General features: G+C 44.0%; 1 long non-coding RNA gene across 4 annotated transcripts; it reads left to right on the forward strand.

Moving 5' to 3' along the window:
* The first annotated feature begins 14153 nt into the window (after positions 1-14153).
* Positions 14154-19553, forward strand: LOC147293811 (uncharacterized). 4 transcript variants are annotated; one of them, XR_015120497.1, is made up of 8 exons: positions 14154-14535; positions 15260-15445; positions 16273-16433; positions 18074-18132; positions 18235-18280; positions 18378-18459; positions 18542-18598; positions 19112-19553. It is a non-coding gene; the product is annotated as an uncharacterized LOC147293811 (long non-coding RNA). The 4 variants fall into 4 exon arrangements; XR_015120498.1 differs by having other exon boundaries at positions 15383-15445; XR_015120499.1 differs by lacking the exon at positions 15260-15445.
* Positions 19554-21028: the final 1475 nt, after the last annotated feature.

Consider the following 21028-nt stretch of genomic DNA (forward strand, 5'->3'; position numbering starts at 1 on the left):
TGAGAGAGAATGATATCCAAGCACCCTGCACAGGTACACAAAAGTGAGCGGGAAGGGCACCGGTGTGGTGCCGGCCAAAGCTCCTCCGACGCTCAAGTCAGTGTTCAGAGAGATCTGAGAGCAGAGTGAGTGAATAGTATAATAATGATTTCAGTTGTCCTTTTGTGACAAGAAGGTACCTCTTTTATAGTACCTTTGGAAGAGTGTCAACCAATCCGGTGATGACACGTGTCCCTTGTGATGACTTGCACTGTAGGAGCGCCACGTGGCACCGGTCTCGAGGATCCGAGTTAGTTGACATGGGCCGGGGGCCCGGGAGGCTTGAACTTGGGAGGCCGGAGCCTAAGAGGCCGGGGCCCAGGGGGCCGGAGCCCATGAGGCCGGAGCCTAGTGGATCATGGGCTAGGAGCCCAGGAAGGGCTTAGTCTTTTGGGTCTAGGCCCAAACAGCATGGTGTTGGGCCTTGTGTGACTTGTCGTTATGCCGAGATGATTAGTCATACGAACAGAAGTCCCCCAAGTTTCCGAGCAAAAGATACTTCTTGGTTGGGAACTTTGTACACAAAAGAGTCCGAGCAGAACGACAAGTAACCACACACTTGTTCACACTTGTTCCTGCTTAAGCTACTGTTTAGAAGTCCCCCAAGTTCCTTAGCAAGAAAAGCTGTACTGCAGGAAAGCTTGGGGGTTACATATGAAAGATTTCCCTTTTTTTTTTTTTTTTTTTTTTTTTGAATTTCTGATCACCCTGTATTCCGAGCAGTAGACACTTCGTAAGAGACCCAGTGAACCCCGTTCACTGTATGGTGGGATGTTGCTCTCTGTAAATAAGAATCTGGGATTAAGCAGTGTAGCTCAGGTATAAAAGACCCACCCCATATCTCACATTTGTGATTGTATAGGTATTTTGAAGAGAGTGGGTATGGGCTTAAACCCAAAAAACACGTGACTGCTGTGTCTTTGAAAGGAACAAAAAGGAAAAAGGTTAGATAGCTCAAAGAGGAGAGTGCTCGGGCCGGACTGAGGGGAGCGAGGGACTGCTCGGGTCGGAGAGGCTGAAGTGCTCGGGCCGGAAGAAAGTGGGTGGCCGGATTTTGCTCGTGCGCGGGTCGGAGAAGGAGCAAAGGGGCCTGGGTTCTTGCTCGGGTCGAGTGGAAACGGAGCCCGGATCTGCTCTGGGTGCTGCAAGAGGCGGGGGGGAGGCTCGGGTCGGGGCTCAGAGGAGCTGCACGAGGTGTGCTCGGGTCGGAGAGTTGCTGCACGGGTCGGATCCTGCTCGGGGCTGAGGCGCGCAGCAGAGGGGTGGCCGAGTAGGCTCGGCTTTGCTGCACGAGGGGAAGGCGCGGCGGGGGGCTGTGCTCGGCCTGGGTTGCTGCTCAGCGCGGGTCGGGGCTGTGAGGGGGTCGGAGCTGTGGTGTGCGCTGCTCGTCGAGCTCGGGTCGGAGAGAGAGGGTCGGCTCGGGCTGGGGTGCTTGCAGCAGTGGGCTCGGGTGCAGTGGGCTGGATCGGAGCTGCTCTCTCTTTGCGAATCGGGTCGCGTTGTTTGCTGCTCGGAGGCGCTGCGCAGAGGCTCGGGCCGGAGTTTTTTGGCGCGGTGGGTGGACGAGCAGGGGAGGCTCGAACTCGGGCTCTTGCGCGGCTCGGGTTGGTGTGCACGGGCTGGAGGTGGTGCTGTTTGATTTGCACACTTTGAGGTAGGCAATTCAAATAAATAAAAAAATAAAAAAATAAAAAAATTTTTTTTTTTTGACCCACGTGATATATTGATTTTGTCTTCGAAAATTGAGAACTTTGAGAAGTTGTGTCGTCCAGCCTGAGGCGGACCTTGGAATTCTGTTTGTAAATTTTGTGGAGAATGTGAGTAGGGGCAGGTGGAGGTGCAAGTGGGTCGGGGCCTTGCCGAGCACTGGGTAGGCGACATGCCTTCATTTTTTGACTATGTAATTTATTGGGTGTTGTGTTTTTGTCCAGGTACCGAGGCAAGAGAAGTGGGTCGGAACCCGTCTGAGCCGTTGTAGCCGCGGAACATAGGTAAAGGCTTGATTTTTTTTTATTGCTTGTCTGCTTGAATTGATATTGTGAATACTGGCATTGATAAATGATTGGTGGCTGAGCATGTGAAAGGGTGAATGTTGTCAAACTGGGTGTATCCGAGCACATACGGGGGGTAGGAAACCGGTATTGATCTGATATGTCCATGGTGTTGTCTTGGATGGGCAGGTGTGCTGAGGTCGGACATTTCATGGCTTCCTCAGATGAGAACAGTTCTACAGAAGGGGAGTCCGATCGGGCGTCCGCAAGTGATGGGACGCCGATGAGGCCCAATATGCCCCGACCCCGGATGGGTTGTGGAAACGTGGGGGTGGGCAAAGTACTCAAGACCGTCCAGGAGAGCTTGTCCATGGTGATGGGAAGTGAGGGAAAAGGCACTGGTAGTGAGGACAGCGATGATGGAGAGACACCCACTAGTTGTGATGATGTGGGTGGGCGCAGTGTGCCTTACTGGTCCGTGGATGGGTTGTGTGAGAATAGGATGACGGAGGAGGACCTTGAAAAATTGAGGGTGGAGTTCCACATTCCCGATTATATCCACCTGAGCCTCCCGGGAGAGGATGATGTCTTGAGTGACCCGCCGGAGGGGCATATTTTGTGTTTTGCCAAGAGTTTCCACCATGGGTTTAGGCTGCCGCTCCACCCCTATTTCCATTATATGTTGAGGAAGTTAGGGATTGCACCAGCTCAGCTGACGCCCAATAGTTGGAGAACATTGATTGGGCTGTATGTATTGTTCCGAGATGAGGGGTATGATGCCCCGACCATGGCTCAATTCTCAAACTTGTTTGAGATTAAATCGAGCCCCAAATTGCGAGGGTGGATGTACTGCTCACAGTTGGCAAATGGGCAGTTCACTGATGGTGCGACTCGCCAAATACAAGTGAGCCACCCGGACGCTCATAAGGAATGGAAGAAAAAATGGTTTTTCGCGAGTGGAGCTTAGGAATTCGGCCGGAGTGGTAGGATGACCACGTATAGAGTGCCGACGAATTTCCACATAATAGGTTGCCTGGCTGAGCCAATGCACTGGTCTATGTACACTTGGATTATTAGCTCATGTTATGCTTATACTGATAGTCGTCTTTTGTTGTTTGATTTTGCAGGGGGTGAGTGGGAGAGGCTTCCATTGTCGGAGGATAGCGCGGAAGAGGTGCGAAGAGTGCTTAGCCGACCTGCGCGAAAGTTGAGCGCTGCCTACCTCTTGTCTCCTGAGAAGTTGGCCAAGTACGGCTTCGGAGTCCCAGGTGAGCTTCTGTACTTCCCCTATTGGAGTAGTAGTTGATGAGATAATAATTTGTGCTTATTGAATTTTATTTTGGTCTTGCAGTGAAGATGGCCAACACGAAGAAAACAAGTAGACCGGTTGGTCATGCCCCGCCTGCCCAGAGGAGGATGATGATGGGGGCATTGTTGGCTGGGGGTGGCTCGTCCCAGGGGAATGCAAGTAGAGGTGCAACAGTGCCCGGGGGTATGAGGCATGGTGGGTCTACCAACACCCAGGTTCCGAAGGCGGCTTCTCCCGGGAGGAAAAGGAAGACGGTATTAGATGCGGCCGAGCCCGGGAGAGAGGGCAAGAGGGCAGCCACAGCCACTGCGTCTGATCCAGTCCCCGAGGAGGATCGTCTGGCACAGCAGGCAGTGACAGACTTTGGAGGATCCCTGAAGAAGGGGAGGGATGACCGGGTGATTGGCGATGAGGTTGAGCCACTATCCGTCTTGCAGCGGGCCTTTACTGAGCAGTCCCAGGTAAGGGAAAGTGGTATAGTATGACGAGATGTCCAAAGTTTAAACTTTATAGCTTGTAATAACATTTTCGTTGCATCCGACCTGGCAAGCACTGTTCTTCACTTATCGGGCACATGTCGGGGTCCTGGCCATGGTGGAGAAGATGAAGGACGAGATGTCGAGCTTCGTGGTGTGGAAGGACAGAGCGCTCTCAGCTGAGGAGAGGGTCGGTACCCTGGTTGCCCAGAACCAGGCGTTGCAGGCCGAGCTGCTGCAGGCCAAGAAGGAGGCAGACCAGGTTAGGCAGGAGTTGGAGCAGAGCGGGCAGGAGCTGAGCCAAGCCAAGCAAGAGGCGGACCAGGCTAGGCAGGAGTTGGACAATGAGTACAACAGCGGCTATGCCATGGGCTTTGGCGATTGCAAATTGGAGCTCGAGGAGATGTGCCCTGACTTTGACTGGGACCGCGTGCGTGGTCTGCTAGGGGCTGGCAACGAAGTGCCTGGCAACGTCCCGGAGGAAGGTGCCCAGGAGGTAGAGCATGAGGACATAGCATCCCCAGTTGGAGAGCGTGATATGGGAGAGGATCCCAAATAGGCATCTGTTGCACTTATGGCCCGGGGGCAGGGGTGGGCGGACCATTACCCTATTTTGATTTGAGTTGTATGGTCGGGTCGGATGTGGCCCGTGCCAACTTGCAAACTCTTTTGATTATTAAGTTTTGTACTTATTGTTATTTGGATGATTTGGAGGGTGTCCGACCCGTTATGGGGTAGGATGCCCTTCTTTTGAATACATGGTATTGCAGAATTTTATCGAATGCATGGTACTTAGTTTCCCTTGGATGCATGAAATTGATTTTTCTCTGAATGCATGGTACTTAGTTTCCCTTGAATGCATGAGATTGATTTTCCCTTGAATGCATGGTACTTAAGTTCCCTTGAATGCATGTGCCATAGCCGCGCCCTGAATGCATGGTACTTAGCTTCCCTTGAATGCATGGGCGGATATGGGCAGGGTCGGATGTCTGATGGCCCGGGGGTCCATACAGCCAATTAACACTTTGAATAAAAATGAAGAAAAATGTGTCCGTGGTAGGACTGCCGTGAATGCATGGTACGTAGTTTCCCTGGAATGCATTTGCCATAGCCGCGCCCTGAATGCATGGTACTTAGCTTCCCTTGAATGCATGGGGCGGATATGGGCAGGGTCGGATGTCTGATGGCCCGGGGGTCCATACAGCCATTTAACACTTAAAATAAAAATGAAGAAAAACGTGTCCGTGGTAGGACTTGTATTTATTGAAAGTGATAACATAGATAAAATTGAAAAAAGTCCCCGGGGGGTACAACATTTGTCTACTTGTAAAAGTAGCGGAGGTGCTCGGCGTGCCAAGGGTGGCCGAGTTCCTTGCCGGTTGTGGCGCGGAGCCTATATGTGCCTGGGCGGATGACTTCAATAATTTCATACGGTCCTTCCCAATTAGGTTTCAGAGCACCCGTTTTGGCCAAGGTAGTGCTGCGCAGGACCCAGTCCCCCACTCGGAAGTGGCGAGGCTTAACTTTAGAATTGTAGTATCGAGTGGCCCGTTGCTGGTATGCATACTTGTGTAGCTCAGCCTGGGCCCGATGCTCTTCAGCTAGGTCGAGACTGAGGGCTAGCTGGTCAGCATTGTGCTCAGGCTGAAATGTGTCGAGGCGGTAAGAGGCAAGCCCGACCTCAACTGGGATGACGGCTTCAGAAGCAAAGGCCAAAGAAAAGGGGGTTTCCCCGGTTGAGGATCGACAAGTCGTCCGGTAGGACCATAAGACTTCGGGTAGGAGGTCAGGCCACTTGCCCTTCTTTGCATCAAGCTTGGTCTTCAAGGTATGTTTAATGGTCTTGTTGACTGCCTCGACCTGCCCGTTGGCCTGAGGATGACCAGGAGAGGCAAAGAAAACCTTGATGTTGAAGGCGGAGCAAAAAGACTTGAACTCTTTATTGTCGAACTGCTTGCCATTGTCAGTGATAATGGCGTAAGGGAGACCAAAGCGGCAAATTATGTTCTTCCATACAAAGCTCTTGATGGTCTGGGTGGTTGCCTTTGCCAAGGGCTCGGCCTCTGCCCACTTAGTGAAGTAGTCCACCGCGACTACTGCCATTTTGACCTTGCCCTTCCCTTCGGTCATTGGTCCGATTAAGTCAATGCCCCATTGGGCAAAGGGCCAAGGACTGTTCATAGTAGTTAGGGGTTCGGGTGGTTGGTGCGGAAAAGTTGCAAATTTTTGGCACTTGATGCATTTCTGGGTGAGCTTCCTTGCATCAGCGCGGAGGGTCGGCCAATAATAGCCTTGGCGGATGGCCTTGTGGGCTAAAGAGTGGGCTCCTGCATGATTGCCACAGACCCCTTCATGGATCTCCCGGAGGATGTAGTCGCCTTGTTCGGGGGTAAGGCAGCGCAAGTATGGCAGGGAGAAGCCCCGCTTGTATAACTTGTCGTTGATAATGGTGTACCGGGAAGCTCTATGGCGAAGGCGCCGAGCCTCAGCCTTGTCCGCGGGCGGGTTCCCATGCTTAAGAAATGCAAGAAGAGGGTCCATCCAACTAGCTTGTTGCGCAGATTGGCAGACTTCCATAACATCAATGCTGCGCTGAGGTAAGAACTCAACTGGGACAGACCTCCCAGGTTCATGGTCGACTGCCGAGGCAAGGCGAGCTAGGGCATCCGCCCTTTCATTGTCCGCCCTAGGGATTTGTATGAGCTGGTATGCTGAGAATTGATTGAGTAAGCTTTGAACTTTGGTGAAGTAGGCGGTCATGCGCTCACCCTTGGTCTGGTATTCCTGTGTGACCTGGTTCACCACAAGTTGAGAATCGCTGTAGATTCGGAGTTGCTCCACGTCCATATGTAGTGCCAAAGATAAGCCGGCAATGAGGGCCTCATATTCAGCCTCATTGTTGGATGCCTGGAAGCCGAAGCGAAGAGCATACTCAATGGTGGTCTGGTCAGGGGCGATCAAAACGAGTCCGGCTCCACTGCCCTGTTGATTAGAAGACCCATCAACATATAAAGACCAGATTGGGCGATCCGGCCTGATTGCCGGAGTAGAAGAAGTTGGTGGATCGGTGGTCGACACAATGGCGGAGGAGGGCTCAGCCTCGGGTAGGAATGTAGACTCTGAAATGAAGTCTGCAATGGCTTGTCCCTTGATTGCGGGCCTTGGGCGGTAGGAAATGTCAAATTCGCTCAACTCAATGGACCATTTGATAAGTCGGCCAGAGACCTCAGGCCGCTGCAATACTTGCCTAAGTGGTTGATTGGTGAGAACCACGATAGGGTGAGCTTGGAAGTATGGGCGGAGGCGCCGGGCTGATGTGACCAAGGCAAGGGCTAATTTTTCTATCTCTGGATACCTGGTCTCAGCATCTTGCAGGGCCTTGCTGGTATAGTACACCGGGTGCTCAACCCTATCCTTAAGTCGAATGAGGACTGAGCTGGTGGCTGTCAGGGAAACGGACAAGTAGAGGAGTAGCTCTTCTCCTGGCTCGGGTTTAGAAAGTAGAGGTGATTTGCCCATGTACTCCTTTAGATCTTGGAAGGCCTTCTCACACTCCGGAGTCCAGTCAATGTATTTTGTCCGAGCCTTAAGGGTTTTGAAGAATGGGGCGCAACGGTCGGTGGCCTTGGATATGAATCGTGTCAAGGCGGCGACCCTGCCCGTTAGGCTCTGCACTTCCTTCTGAGTTCGGGGAGATTGCATATCGATCAAGGCTTTGATTTTTTCAGGGTTGGCCTCTATCCCCCTTTGGCTCACCATGAAGCCAAGGAATTTTCCCGAAAATACGCCGAACGTGCACTTGGCAGGGTTCAGGCGCATTTGGTACTTCTTGAGCACGGAAAACATCTCAGAAAGTTTGTGGACGTGGTCCTCTGCCCGGACACTCTTAACAAGCATGTCGTCCACATAGACCTCCATGGACTTACCAATATAATCCGAGAAAATGGAGTTGACCAAACGCTGGTAGGTGGCCCCGGCATTTTTGAGTCCGAAAGGCATGACTTTGTAACAATATAGGCCCCTGTCAGTAATGAAGGCCGTATTGTCCTGGTCGGAGCTGTGCATAAGGATTTGGTTATAGCCGGAGTAGGCGTCCATGAAACTAAGGAGGGCATGGCCTGCTGTGGCATCAACCAGTTGGTCAATTCGAGGAAGAGGAAAACTATCCTTGGGGCAGGCCTTATTGAGGTCGGTGAAGTCGACGCACATCCGCCACTTGCCATTTGATTTTTTGACCATCACAACATTGGCCAGCCAATCCGGGTAGGAAACCTCGCGGATGAAACCAATTTTCTGTAACTTGTCGACTTCTTCTTTCATAGCAGCATAGATTTCGGGCTTGTACTGCCTGCGTTTTTGGCGAATGGGGCGGTGCCGCGGATTAAGACTTAGGCGATGGGAGATCACCTCCGGAGAGATCCCAGGCATGTCATCATAGGACCAGGCAAAGACTTCAGCATTGGCACGAAGGAAGTTGATGAGGTCGTCTCGGAGGGCAATACTGAGTTGAGTTCCGACCCGTACCTTGCGGTCCGGGTAGGCAGGTGAGATGAGCACTTCCTCCACATGACTGTCATCTGGTTTGGCGATGGCTCTGAAAGATGAATCACGAGGATCTTCGGGAAGATCCGGGGTAGGGCAAGTGGGGGAGACAGAAACAGCCATAGAGGGCATGGCCTCTTTCTTCTTCTTGACGGAAGTCGTATAGCAGGACCTGGCTGACACTTGGTTGCCTTTGACTACCCCCGTGCCACATGGGGTCGGGAACTTGATCAAAAGCAAGTGAGTGGAAATCATAACCTTCAGTTGGTTAAGGGCTGGTCGTCCCAGGATGACGTTGTACGCTGTGGGGCAGTCGACCACCAAAAACTGAGTGGTTGTGGTAGCGGACGAAGGATACCTCCCAAGGGTGAGTGGAAGGTAGATCCCGCCAAGAGGGGTGACCATATCGCCCGAAAAGCTAAGTAAAGGAGCGACCGACCGGTCAAGCCTCTCTTGGTCAATCCCAAGAGCTGTGAAGGCGGAGGCGAAGAGGATGTTGACGGAGCTCCCGCAATCGACAAGGATCCGAGCCACATCAAAATTAGCTATGGTGGCTTCAATGACCAGGGGGTCATCGTGTGGGAAGATCAAGTCACGTTCTTCTTCCTCAGCAAAGGAAATGGGCGACCACCCGAGCTTAGGAGTCTTTTTTCCTCGGTGGAGGTCTACAGCCATAACGCCGGAGCATTGCTGAGCACTTCGGGCGTATTCCTTCCTAGCCCTGTTGGAGTTGCCAGCGAGGGTCGGGCCCCCACAGATGGTATTGACCCGCCCCCGTCGTTGTCCTTCGGCCTTGGCCTTCTCGGTGGCCTCCTTGTCTATAAAGCCATCCAATTTTCCTTCTTGTACCAAAGTTTCTATTGCCTCTTTAAAGGCTCTGCATGCCTCGGTGTCATGGCCATGGTCATTATGATAAAGGCAAAAGAAGTTCTTGTTGGCCCGGTACCGTGTTTGTGGTGGGCGGGGTGGGAGCTTGGGAAGGATGTCCTTGATCTGAGGATACAATTCTGTATAAGTAACATTGAGAATTGTATAGACTTTGAACCTGGAGGCGTAGGATGTCTGATAGGTTTCCTCCCTTCGTTGTCCTCCACCTCTACCATCACCAAATTGCTTCTTGGTGAATTTACTGAACTTTTTCCCGGACCCCCCATGCTGGCTACCTGAGTAGGGCTTGGGCTGGGGTGGCACTATGATGGCCTGGTCGGTACTTGGGCGATCCATGGTGGGCGGCTTCTTCCCATATGTTTTGAATTCCGCAGTAGCATAGGCAATGGCCTCTTGCATAAGTTCTTTGTAGGTGCGTGGATTGCGGCGGTTGAGTTCGAACAAGAAGTCCCCCTCCAGGAGACCACCCTTGAAGGCGGCGAAGGCTACCTTCTCATCACAGTCGCGACACCGAGATCGCTCTAGCTGAAATCGAGTAATGTATTCCCGGAGGGATTCCCTGCTGCCCTGTCGGACTCGAGTCAGGTCATCCGTGGTGTAGATTCTATCGGTCTGGATGATATACTGACCTAGGAAGAGCTCTCGGAGCTCGTTGAAGCAATCAACCGAGCCCGGAGGAAGTTGGTAGAACCAGTCCCTTGCACTGCCAGAGAGGGTGGAAGGGAAGATTCGACACTTCGTAATGTCATCAGCACCTTTAGATTCCAGAGCGGATCTGAAACTCATGAGGTGATCATATGGGTCTTCCTTCCCTGTGTATGGAGTGATTTTGGGAGGTCGGACGTCGCCAACCGGAGGAGCGGATAGGATGCGAGCTGTGAAAGGTCCAGGCAGCTCCCTTGTTTCTAAAGATGGGTGCCCACCCCGACTTCCTCCTTCCACTCTTTTCAGGCGCTCACTGATGTCCATGAGAAGTTGCTGGAGCTGGTCTGGTGGAAGAGAGCCGCTGTTACCGGAGTCAGCGACTTGTTCACTTATATAAGTGTTACTTTCTGCGCGGCGCCCAGCCGAGAGGACCTGCTCTTCTCCCCGTCGTCGCTTGGGACGGGGGGCCTGCTCTTCCTCCAAGTCTCGGGGGCGCGGGTTGGATCGCCCCTGCTCCTCCTCCAAGTCTCGGGGACGCGGGTTGGATTCGCCCCGGTTCGTCCGCTACTCTTCTCGCCGAGAGCGGTTGTCGTCGAGCAGATGACGACAGTCCCGGTAAATGTGGAACTCCTCAGAGCGGGTAGGATGCTCGCCAGATCGAGCCCGGCTGACCGGGTGGACAAGTCTCTTTTGGAAACCTGGGGGCGGATGGCTACCTTGCCCTACATCCAATTGGCGGGGAACATTTTGGTCCCTTCGGGGGGGATCCCTCATCTCACCACTCCGGAGAGCGGTGTGTTCGTCCCTGTCATGGGGGTTCCTCCTCTCACCACTCCGGGGAGTGGTATGTCCTTCCCTGTCACGGAGGAGTCGCTCATAAAGCTGTGTTGCACCTTTTTGGAGGTCGAGCTGTTCCTGGGTTCGTTGGAGCTGAGCCTCCAAACGCTGGATGTACTCTTCCTGATCAGATTCGGCAGTCTTCTTACCTCGCTTGTCAACCAGCGGGGTGTTGTCGACTTGATCGAGGATAGGACCTCCGTCAGACATTGTGAGGGTCGGTAGCTCGGAAGCTAGGGAGCTCGGAAGCTAGGGAGCTCGGAAGCTCGGAAGGTTTTTGCACCTCAACTGAGGGTAGAGAATTCAATGGGGAAAAGTTGTGATCTTCCCACAGACGGCGCCAAACTGTTGATGCTAAAAAATGGTAGAGTAGTCAACGTCGAGTCGAACCACGTAGGCCCGTTGACCCGCCACTGAGTGGATGACACGTCGAAGTGGGGCAGGAACGGGTAGCTGGGTCCGACTGGTAAGTAATGAGAGAGAATGATATCCAAGCACCCTGCACAGGTACACAAAAGTGAGCGGGAAGGGCACCGGTGTGGTGCCGGCCAAAGCTCCTCCGACGCTCAAGTCAGTGTTCAGAGAGATCTGAGAGCAGAGTGAGTGAATAGTATAATAATGATTTCAGTTGTCCTTTTGTGACAAGAAGGTACCTCTTTTATAGTACCTTTGGAAGAGTGTCAACCAATCCGGTGATGACACGTGTCCCTTGTGATGACTTGCACTGTAGGAGCGCCACGTGGCACCGGTCTCGAGGATCCGAGTTAGTTGACATGGGCCGGGGGCCCGGGAGGCTTGAACTTGGGAGGCCGGAGCCTAAGAGGCCGGGGCCCAGGGGGCCGGAGCCCATGAGGCCGGAGCCTAGTGGATCATGGGCTAGGAGCCCAGGAAGGGCTTAGTCTTTTGGGTCTAGGCCCAAACAGCATGGTGTTGGGCCTTGTGTGACTTGTCGTTATGCCGAGATGATTAGTCATACGAACAATCATATTTTATATCCTAGGAAGGTATGAAGTGAACCCGTATCTTATATCTTAAAAAAATAAAAAAAATAATGATATATTTTTTTAACAAGACAATGGTCAAATTAATTTATTTAGAAAAAAAAATTATAAGTTTTTTTTTTCAAATAAAAAATGTTAGAAAGACTAAATTCTAATTTTTCCTAAAAAAAATTTTAGGGACAGGGACGAAGGTAGCACCCCCGACCCCGACTCTCCCGTTGCCATCCTTAGCATACACATCCGGAACATTTTGGTATTCATATACAATCTAAGATATTATGGCAAAAAATAGAATGTCTGTTTATGTTGTTAGCTTCAAGAAGCCATGCACTAAAAAAAAAAAAAAAGCTTCAAGAAGCTATAAGAAAAAACTAAACACGGCCAGAAGGTATACGAAAAAACAGTAATTTGATTCTCTCATTCTCTCTTCGGGTTCAGTCTCAGCGTTCTCATTCTTTCTCTCTCTGTGGGTTCTCATCCTTTCTCTCTCTCAGGGTTCTCATCCTTTCTCTCTCTAGGTTCTCACATCCCACGTACAATGGTTAGGTTCTTTGCGTACGGTAGGTTCGGGAAGGTTCCTCCACCAATACCTCGCAACCTTCCTCGTAGGCTGAGGCATATGATGAGAACAGCAAAGTTAATTGCAAGGACTTTTGAGTGAAGTGTTTGAGAAACATATAACACACACTGATGCTGGGGACATCCCACATGACAGAAGAATATTATTCAAGATTACAGATTTTGATGCATGTATATGGGCATTTAGTGACATATTTAGGAATTTTACTCATTGGGGGGGTAAATTTTAACTCCTAGTTTTAACTATAGTTTCTTTTAATTTCTTCTAATATCTTAAATATATATATGTTCAATAATGAATTATTTCATATCAACTCAAGTTTTTCTTTACATTGATAGTGTTTTTTGAAAGCATTTACATTGTAGGTTTTAAGTTAGCTCATTGAGACACAAATTTATATTTGGTTATCATATGTTAGAAAAATAAGTTTATTATGATCAACAAATCATGTAAAAGTAATTAACGATAACTTTTTCTTTAAGAAATCACATTTAAAGTGGTGACAAATATTGCACAATTTAGTGGACTTATTGGCATATGTAATTGACACGACATCATTCACCTCGAAGTTACTTGTTTACCTTTATAAATTATAGTTGTTTTGTTATAAAATAATTTAATGTATTAATTTATTATTAAATAATGCACTTTTAATAGTTTTATTAAACAAATTATATTTTTAGAGTTTCAAAAAATTTCAACAAACCTTGTAAGGGCAACCTATAAAAAAGAGGCAATATATAAAATTAATACTTATTATATATTTAAAGATAAGTAAAAAAGGTTATTGTGACAACCGAGAATTGACCCTCCTATGACCTAACTTGGATGAACATATTGTAAATTTGTAAGTGCAAATTTTAACATTAGGTACATTTGGAGCATATGTGTTATTCTCAATGGAAAAATTGAAAACTTCTTTCAGCCTAGTAGAGGGCTCCGCTAGGGAGACCCCCTCTTTCCATATATCTATTTATCCTAGTCTCTGAAGCTAGTCTTTTTTGCCTCCTCCCCCAGCAATTGCTAATCCTGTGAGCACAAACCCACCTTCTTGGACCCCCCTCCTCCGGGTTTCATCAAAATTAACTTGGATGGAGCTTGGGACCAATCGGTAACAATCACTGGAGATCAGCTATCTAAACATGGAGAATGGCCCCTTTGGAGCAGCATTTGGTGGCCTAGTCCAACATTATGCCAAAAATAAAACATATACGTGCACTACTACAAAATCCTTCATCAGGCACACCCACCAAACAATGCCAATTAGTCTTAAAGGGCACACTTTGCAGTGCCTATTGTTGTTATATTCACGGTTTGTGCAGTGGTGCGATTGGGAGAGGTATCTATTGTGACAATGTCACGGTTTAACTAACTGTGAATCCATTTAGACTGGGTCTCACGCCATTCTCATTAGCATACTTGAGCCGAGCTGATATACAAGTGGCTTTAAATGAAAGAAGCCGCTGGTGTTCATGAAGCCACTTCTTTTTATGCTCTCATGGTTGTGTAACCGTGAAATACTAAATAATATTAAAATATGGCATAACATTGACATGATAAACATACACTAATACAAAAAAGCTCATACATATCACTATATTAATATCAGTTTTAAAGGTATTTGATATAATATAGTTTTTAATATCGCTTAAAAGTTTTTTTTCAAAAATTGATATATAAACTATTTTACGTATTATTAAGATTTTGGATGTAATATATTATATTGGACAAATTTATTAATCCAACTTTAAAAGTGATATCTATGCAAATAAATGATGCAAAAATTTAAGAAGGGCAAAAATGCGGTACTGTTCACCACTTAAAAAAATTTTGACAACCCGAGTTTACACATACTTACACTTACACACCCACACTCACATCCAAACTGAACCAGACCCAGACCAACACTCACACCCTAACTCATCATCTTCTTCATCGATCTCCGACGAAGATATATGGATTGAGCTCGAAGGTTAAGCTATATAGCTAGCTGTTTTCCAATCCACCCAGCCTTAAAGACGTTGAGAGTGAAGGCTTGCAGATCGAGATCGATGGGTTGAGCGCGCGCGAAGGCTTGTAGAGAGCAAATGCGACAGAGAGACAGAGAGAAGTCTGAGAAGTTGCGAAGAGAGAAAGAGAGAAGAGAGCTCGATCTGGATGACGTCGCGAGATCGAGATCGACCCAGGAAGCCTTCCCGATACCACCACCCAGCCTTCTCGATTTCAGGTATTTGATGAGATTGTTTTGTTATTTTTTCTTTTTAATTTGAAGTTTAGATTTCGGATTTAGGGTTCTAATATCTGCAGGTTGTTTGAACATGGGTGTTTGTTATTTGGGTGTTTCTGGAATTTGGGTGTTTTGTAGTTTGTTTGAACTCAGGTCTGTTTGAATTTGGGTGCTAGAATTCTTTGTATTTACCTGAAATATGGAACACTATGCAGTAAACATTCATTTTGGGTATGTGTTATGAATTTGGCTCTACCAGGGTTTTGTTCCTCTCACCGAGAATTTGGCTCTACCTGATTTTGACATTTTGGGCTGCTCATGGATCTCTGTTTGGTTTATTTGAAGTTTCTGGTATTCTGAAGTCTGAATCATGTTCCTCAGTGATGATATTAATATGGGTTACTTGTAATTTCAGATAGTCTGTTTTATATGCATTCATTTGATGCTTCTCTTTTATTCCTCTCTTTTTATTGGCAAAAAAAAAAAATTCTTAATAGGTTAATCATCATCTTGTATGTTCTTCTTAATTGGCTTAAAAGTAGGAATTTGCCTATTCAAATTGCTATATAGTGATGCATTATAGAAAACTAGTATGCACTGTTGTTTTCTAGTTTATTGTTATACAGGGGCCAGTGATGCTGCTAATGTTGTTTCTTAGTTTATCCATGTGATTGAATTGGTTATAAGTTAAGGCTGCAATTTTGTATTGTTGTTAATCTCACAGGTTTTTCCTTATGGGTCAGTTCCATTGAAAACATATCTTCCTGATGGAGATATTGATTTGACGGCATTTGGCAGTGCAAACATTGAGGATGCCTATGTAACTAATGTTCATGTTGTTCTGAAGGGAGAGGAGAATAATGAAGCTACTCCGTATCATGTGAAGGATGTCCATTTAATTGATGCTGAGGTTCTTCCCACCTTGATACCATATTTTTTTTTGGGAACCTTCAATTGAAAACATTTGCAATTCCAGGATTAGATTTGGAGTGTTGCTTGCATATAGGTATCACTATACAATTTAATCTCTGGCATTTTTCTTTTCTTTTGCATCACTATACAATAGTTTTCTTACATTCTGTTTCTTTTCTTTTGTGCTTTTTTGATTCCTAGAATACATCAGCTTTTTCTATTTTTGTGGCAATGTGTATTTGGGAGGATTTTGAGATTGATTTTTTTTACTCGTTGCAATTTTTTGCAGACTTACTGTGACCTTTTCCATAGTGTAGAATAAAGTAGTTATATTAGGAAGCCGGTCCGCAAATGAAGTTATTTTGCTAAATGTTTTCAATTTTCTTTGGAGCTTTTTTTCTTTCAAACTTTGTCTTGACTGGTTATGTTAGTTTATCTTGATGTCTCTCTTAAAAACAAAGTTTAAGATGAAAATATATTGCACACTGTCTTTGTACAAAGTCTTTTGCACATAAGGTTATAATTTGTATGAGCTCCACAGTCAATTCTCACTCAGTATACTATGACTTATCTGTTTCACTGAAGTTGTAAAGTTTTTATAAAAGGTTGTTTGATATGTAGTTAGTATAATCATGTACTTTGCGCGTGGGGTTGGAATTATCAGATATTGTCATGACCTCTCTTTATGTTTCATGGATTTTAATACTTTTGTTATGTTACTCCTTTATTATATTTGGATATAATTCTTTCTTTAAGGGGCTGCAATAGCTATCTCTAGCTGATCAAATTTAATATAATGCTCTTACTTGGACATGTTTGTTGCAGCACCATTCATTAAACACAAAGATGATGTTCATTTTGGGAAATATGAGAGTGCTCCATTGGTGTAAATGTAATTTTGATAAACTCATAGAGCACCGTAGCTTCTGTTTGCAGAAGAGAGGTGCAAGGAAACAGAGGCAAGAGGTCGGAAGCTCGAGCAAAAGGTAATGTTTTAAATATATATAAAGACATCAATTAATTGGATGTCTATGATTGTATCAAATGTTGTGCATTCCACTCTCTTTGTTTGTTAGATAATTACTATTTTATAGTGGGTTTAGCTCAAGGGGAAGCACCACAGGGGTTATGTGGATAACATAAACAAGAAAATAGTAGAAACTGAACTAGATGGATTGCCATTGGAAGATGTCATAATTGCTACATACAACGAGGGGGATCTACGTACTTCCACCTTTTGACAATAATGCAGCACATGTATGCTATCAGTGAGATGAGTTCTCATTCATCACTTTGAATTGTTTGAGTTGATAATATTTTGAGGTGTGTGGGAAAATGCATGTTAGTTTGAAATTAAGGTTGAATTCAATATTAGTGAAGCTATAACTAGTTGAATGTTAATGCAGCTATTGATAAAATCTACTTGATTCTACATTGGGCATATACTGTTTATTTATTCTATGTTTTGCCTCTATATGGCACTAAAATGCTTTAATCATTCATGTTTTATAGTCATGTCCATTTGCTTTTTTAATCATTCATATTTTCTGCATGTACGATAATATATATACTAAGGCTACTATATAAAATGATGGTAATTCTCATAACAACTCCTCCCTTTTATCTGATGGGAATGTATATGTGCAGTAATTAAGTATGAAATTTTATCACAAAAACATACATTTTGTTAGTTGTTTGAGTTGGGGATCAAGGTTGTAAACGGACAAGTGGAATCTTGGTAAGCATTTAGGGCAAATTAGTTTCATCCTAATGTTAAATCTTCCTCATTTTCAAATTTTTAGAGCAAATTTTATGATTCTCTCAATCTGAATTATAGTACTTGCTGGTTTAATTACCATAAGAAAATTATAAGCTAGGAAGATCAACTTTGTTTCTTTGGATATGAAAGAGCACACTAGATGGTTAACATCAACTTTTTGAGGTTTAAATATCAAGAATGTAATACAGGAGTGCCATTCCAATCTTGGCTTTGTCTGTCATCCAGAAACCTACCTACTGCATTCTTATAAGATGCTTAAAAAGTGCCATAAGGATGGAGCAAGTATACTAAGGGTTTTATACTTGGTGGCAGCATGTATATATGCATTTAGTGTCAGGATCTATCAGTAAGCCTGAAACCAAGGGGATAATACTTGCTGCTATTGGGAGCATTTATTTTCAATGTTCTATTTGAGTTTACTCTTTTAACATGAATTGCTAGTTTGTATCGTTGTCTCTAGAATGCTATGTGTAAGTTCTACTATGTGCCTTTTGTTTAATTGAGTTGTAGTCTTACAGTGTTTTGGCTGAAAAAAAAAAAATCTTATTCATTGGAAAATGTTATCAATAAAGCAGTCAAGTATCGAATTGAAGGATACACTTAAGGACTCTGCAAAATATGCATACAGAGCTTGAGACCTGTACTTTAGTTGATTTTTAATGGGATGATAATTGGCAGGAAATTGATGAAAATTGATATGCATGGCTATTGTTTCATTTTTTTTGGGATGATAATTTGGTAGTTGATAATTGAGATGGCTGCTAGTTGTTTGATTTATTATTGGACTGATAATTGGGATGAAATTGTCATTGATAATTGAGATTGCTGCTATTCGATTTTTATTAGGATGAAAATTGCCAGGAAATTGGGGTGATAATTGAGATGGCTGAATAGTGTAATTCAAGGTTTGCTCTCAATAATCAATTAAATATGATGTTTTCCAGGAGTATTTTATTTTGAATTATTTGTATTGCCCATTGGCTAAAATGAATTTTGGGTACTCACAGGAAGTCGAAGATGAGATTATTCCTTTAAAGGGAAAGGAGAAAAAAGGTATTCCTTAATTAGTCCAGTTTTACCGTTGAATTAGATCTCTCGCTCTCTCTGTATTACGTACATATTATTATTTTCTTTTTATTTTTCTTTGTAGGTTGGATGGTGCTGTTTTAGATTTAGTTGTAGATGATAATGTGGGCATGAAGAGACAGAAATCTGTTTATCATTGGGATTAGGTACTTTTAACTGTATTATTATTTTCTTATTATTTTGTTTAAACTATTTTTCTCTTAACCTCACTAAACTGATGGATGGCAGAGAAGGAAAAAGTACATAAAGTTGAATAATGGAGATCGTGTGACTGCCAATGGCAAGGTAATTTTTTTTATTGCCTATTTTGACATCCATAATTAATTGTACTTGTGCCTTTTTTTTTTTGTTGACAATTTGACGCAGTAAGTTGTATGAGAAAATTTTGGATTTTGATGGGTATGGGGCTATTGAGTTAAAATTGTTAGGTTGCTGGAAATGTTCTGGCAAAACTTAGAAGGTCAATAAGTCTAGATCCATGTCGAGTTTTCTTAGTGCATTTAAAGGTGTGTGGGTTTTCTTAAAAATTAGGGAGTGCAGCCTACTCATATTTGGTTGTTAATATGAAAGCAGCAGACGTTGAACATAGTCTTGTGTTTGTTCTTAAATTTGTCATGACTGTAGAATTTGCTTAATGTATGCATTCAACTTGTACTAAGTTATCTTTTGTTTGCTACTAATCAAACTTAACCATTCTACTGTCTAATTAATTCCTCTAACCTTTGAAAAATTGCCTAGCAATTTATACCATAATGCATATACACCAAAAAATAATGCAATTTTCCTTTGTGTTTTCAGTGGAGCAATTCGAGGATCAAGCAATGTAGTTACACCCAAGACCAAATTGATGATGTTCCAGTTGAATGGGGTGACTTTGTTAACTCGACTTATCTGTAGGCTTTGGTATAATGTGGTGATGACTGCTGGGTATGCCATTTTGTGGATATTCTACAACTTAGCTAATTCAATTAATTAATGTCATACCCATATTTTGTAAAGGGAATGGGGAATTTACAAAATGCATATATGCCTATGTGCCTAAGTGCCTAAGTGCCTAACAGTTTTTGTTATATATACTTGAAGGAAGGGGTAGTTTTAAGTGGTGCCTAGCATAGCTTAGATATACTTGAAGGAAGGGGTTAGAGATGATGAGGTCTCCCCCTAATTTTTGTTATATGTAGACATTTTTTGGGTCCTTTGAAATATATGACAATTGATGAAATGGAATGGATTGTTGAAATACATGAAATGGATTGTTGTTTAGCTGTTAACCAAATAAATATGCACTGGATGGTTCAAATAAACTGATACCAATCATGGCTTCATAATCAGTTCTACAATAAAAACACATATAATAGATGTATACGATATCTGTTTTTTTAACCAGTACCGATATCTATGAAAATATTTATACCAGTTCCATACTCTTAAAACATATAATTCACATATATGATATCAGTTCTTATAAAAAATAACAATATCTATGAGAATATGAATACCAGTTTCATATTTCAAACACATATAATTCACATATCAGATATCATTTATGAGAACTAATACCGATGTCTATGATACAGTGTATACCAGTTCCGTAATTCAGGAACATATAAGTTTGATCTAAGATATCTGTTCTTATACACAATACAGATGTCTATGGAAATAATTATACTAGTTATACGATTAAAACGCATATTATTAATATATATGATATCAGTTATAAATATAATACTGATATAATATATTATAAATATATCATTTATTGCGTTTTTAACCATCCGGGAAGGAAAAATATATCGCATTTAAAAAAGGAACTGATTTAAAAACCTCTATAGATATCAGTTCAAAACTGATATGTAAACCAATGAGAATAGATATCACGCTTTTCAATATCGAATTTTAGGGGCCTTAGATATCAATAAATTACTGACATGTATGAGCTTTTTTGTAGTAGTGATATAAATATTGTATACGAATTATTCATGTATTTTTTTTTTATTAAATGACCTTTGCCTTTTACCTTCGGGTATCCGTGCCATACTTCCATTAAATACATAAAACTAATATATATACAATTGCTCATATATTGTTTCATATACAATAATATCAAATAATATATATACTTATAATAATGCTTATGTATTGAACAACTAGTTATTAATAAACTGTAATTTTTGCCATAAAAAAAGTTTAAATTGCCATAATAAATAAAACATTCAACTTTCACACATTTGCTTCACAATACTGATGAGTCTATAATTATATTAGTTTGTTCAACAAAATAACTTGCCTATTTACATCCAAAATATACCCAATCTAAGTTCACTGATATGATGGGTTTAGAAATATACCTAATATCCTACAGATACAACAAATATAAGAAAATTAGATTTGATGCTCTAAGGAAAGTGAACACTACCTTCAAAGGAAGCAAGAGAACGTAGAACAAGTGTGTAGTACGGTGGCATACAAAAATGATACTTGAAAGCCACAGACCAGATTTTACCCAGAACCTTCAGAAAAATTATAGTTACAATCAGCCTCAAGTAAATATAAAGCAGCAAGTGGGATTATGTCTAACACTAGAACAAAGAAAATCCAGAATTGAAGGAAGACGCAATCAATTACAAATTGAGGGTAAGCCAACATTTACGAGTATGCCTATCTACAATATCCTTGGCATTTAAATTTGATGAACACCTAATGGAATAAATACAC

This window comes from Dryas octopetala, chromosome 2 (assembly GCF_963921425.1).
Source record: "Dryas octopetala chromosome 2, drDryOcto1.1, whole genome shotgun sequence".
In the NCBI taxonomy this organism is placed as follows: Eukaryota; Viridiplantae; Streptophyta; class Magnoliopsida; order Rosales; family Rosaceae; genus Dryas; species Dryas octopetala.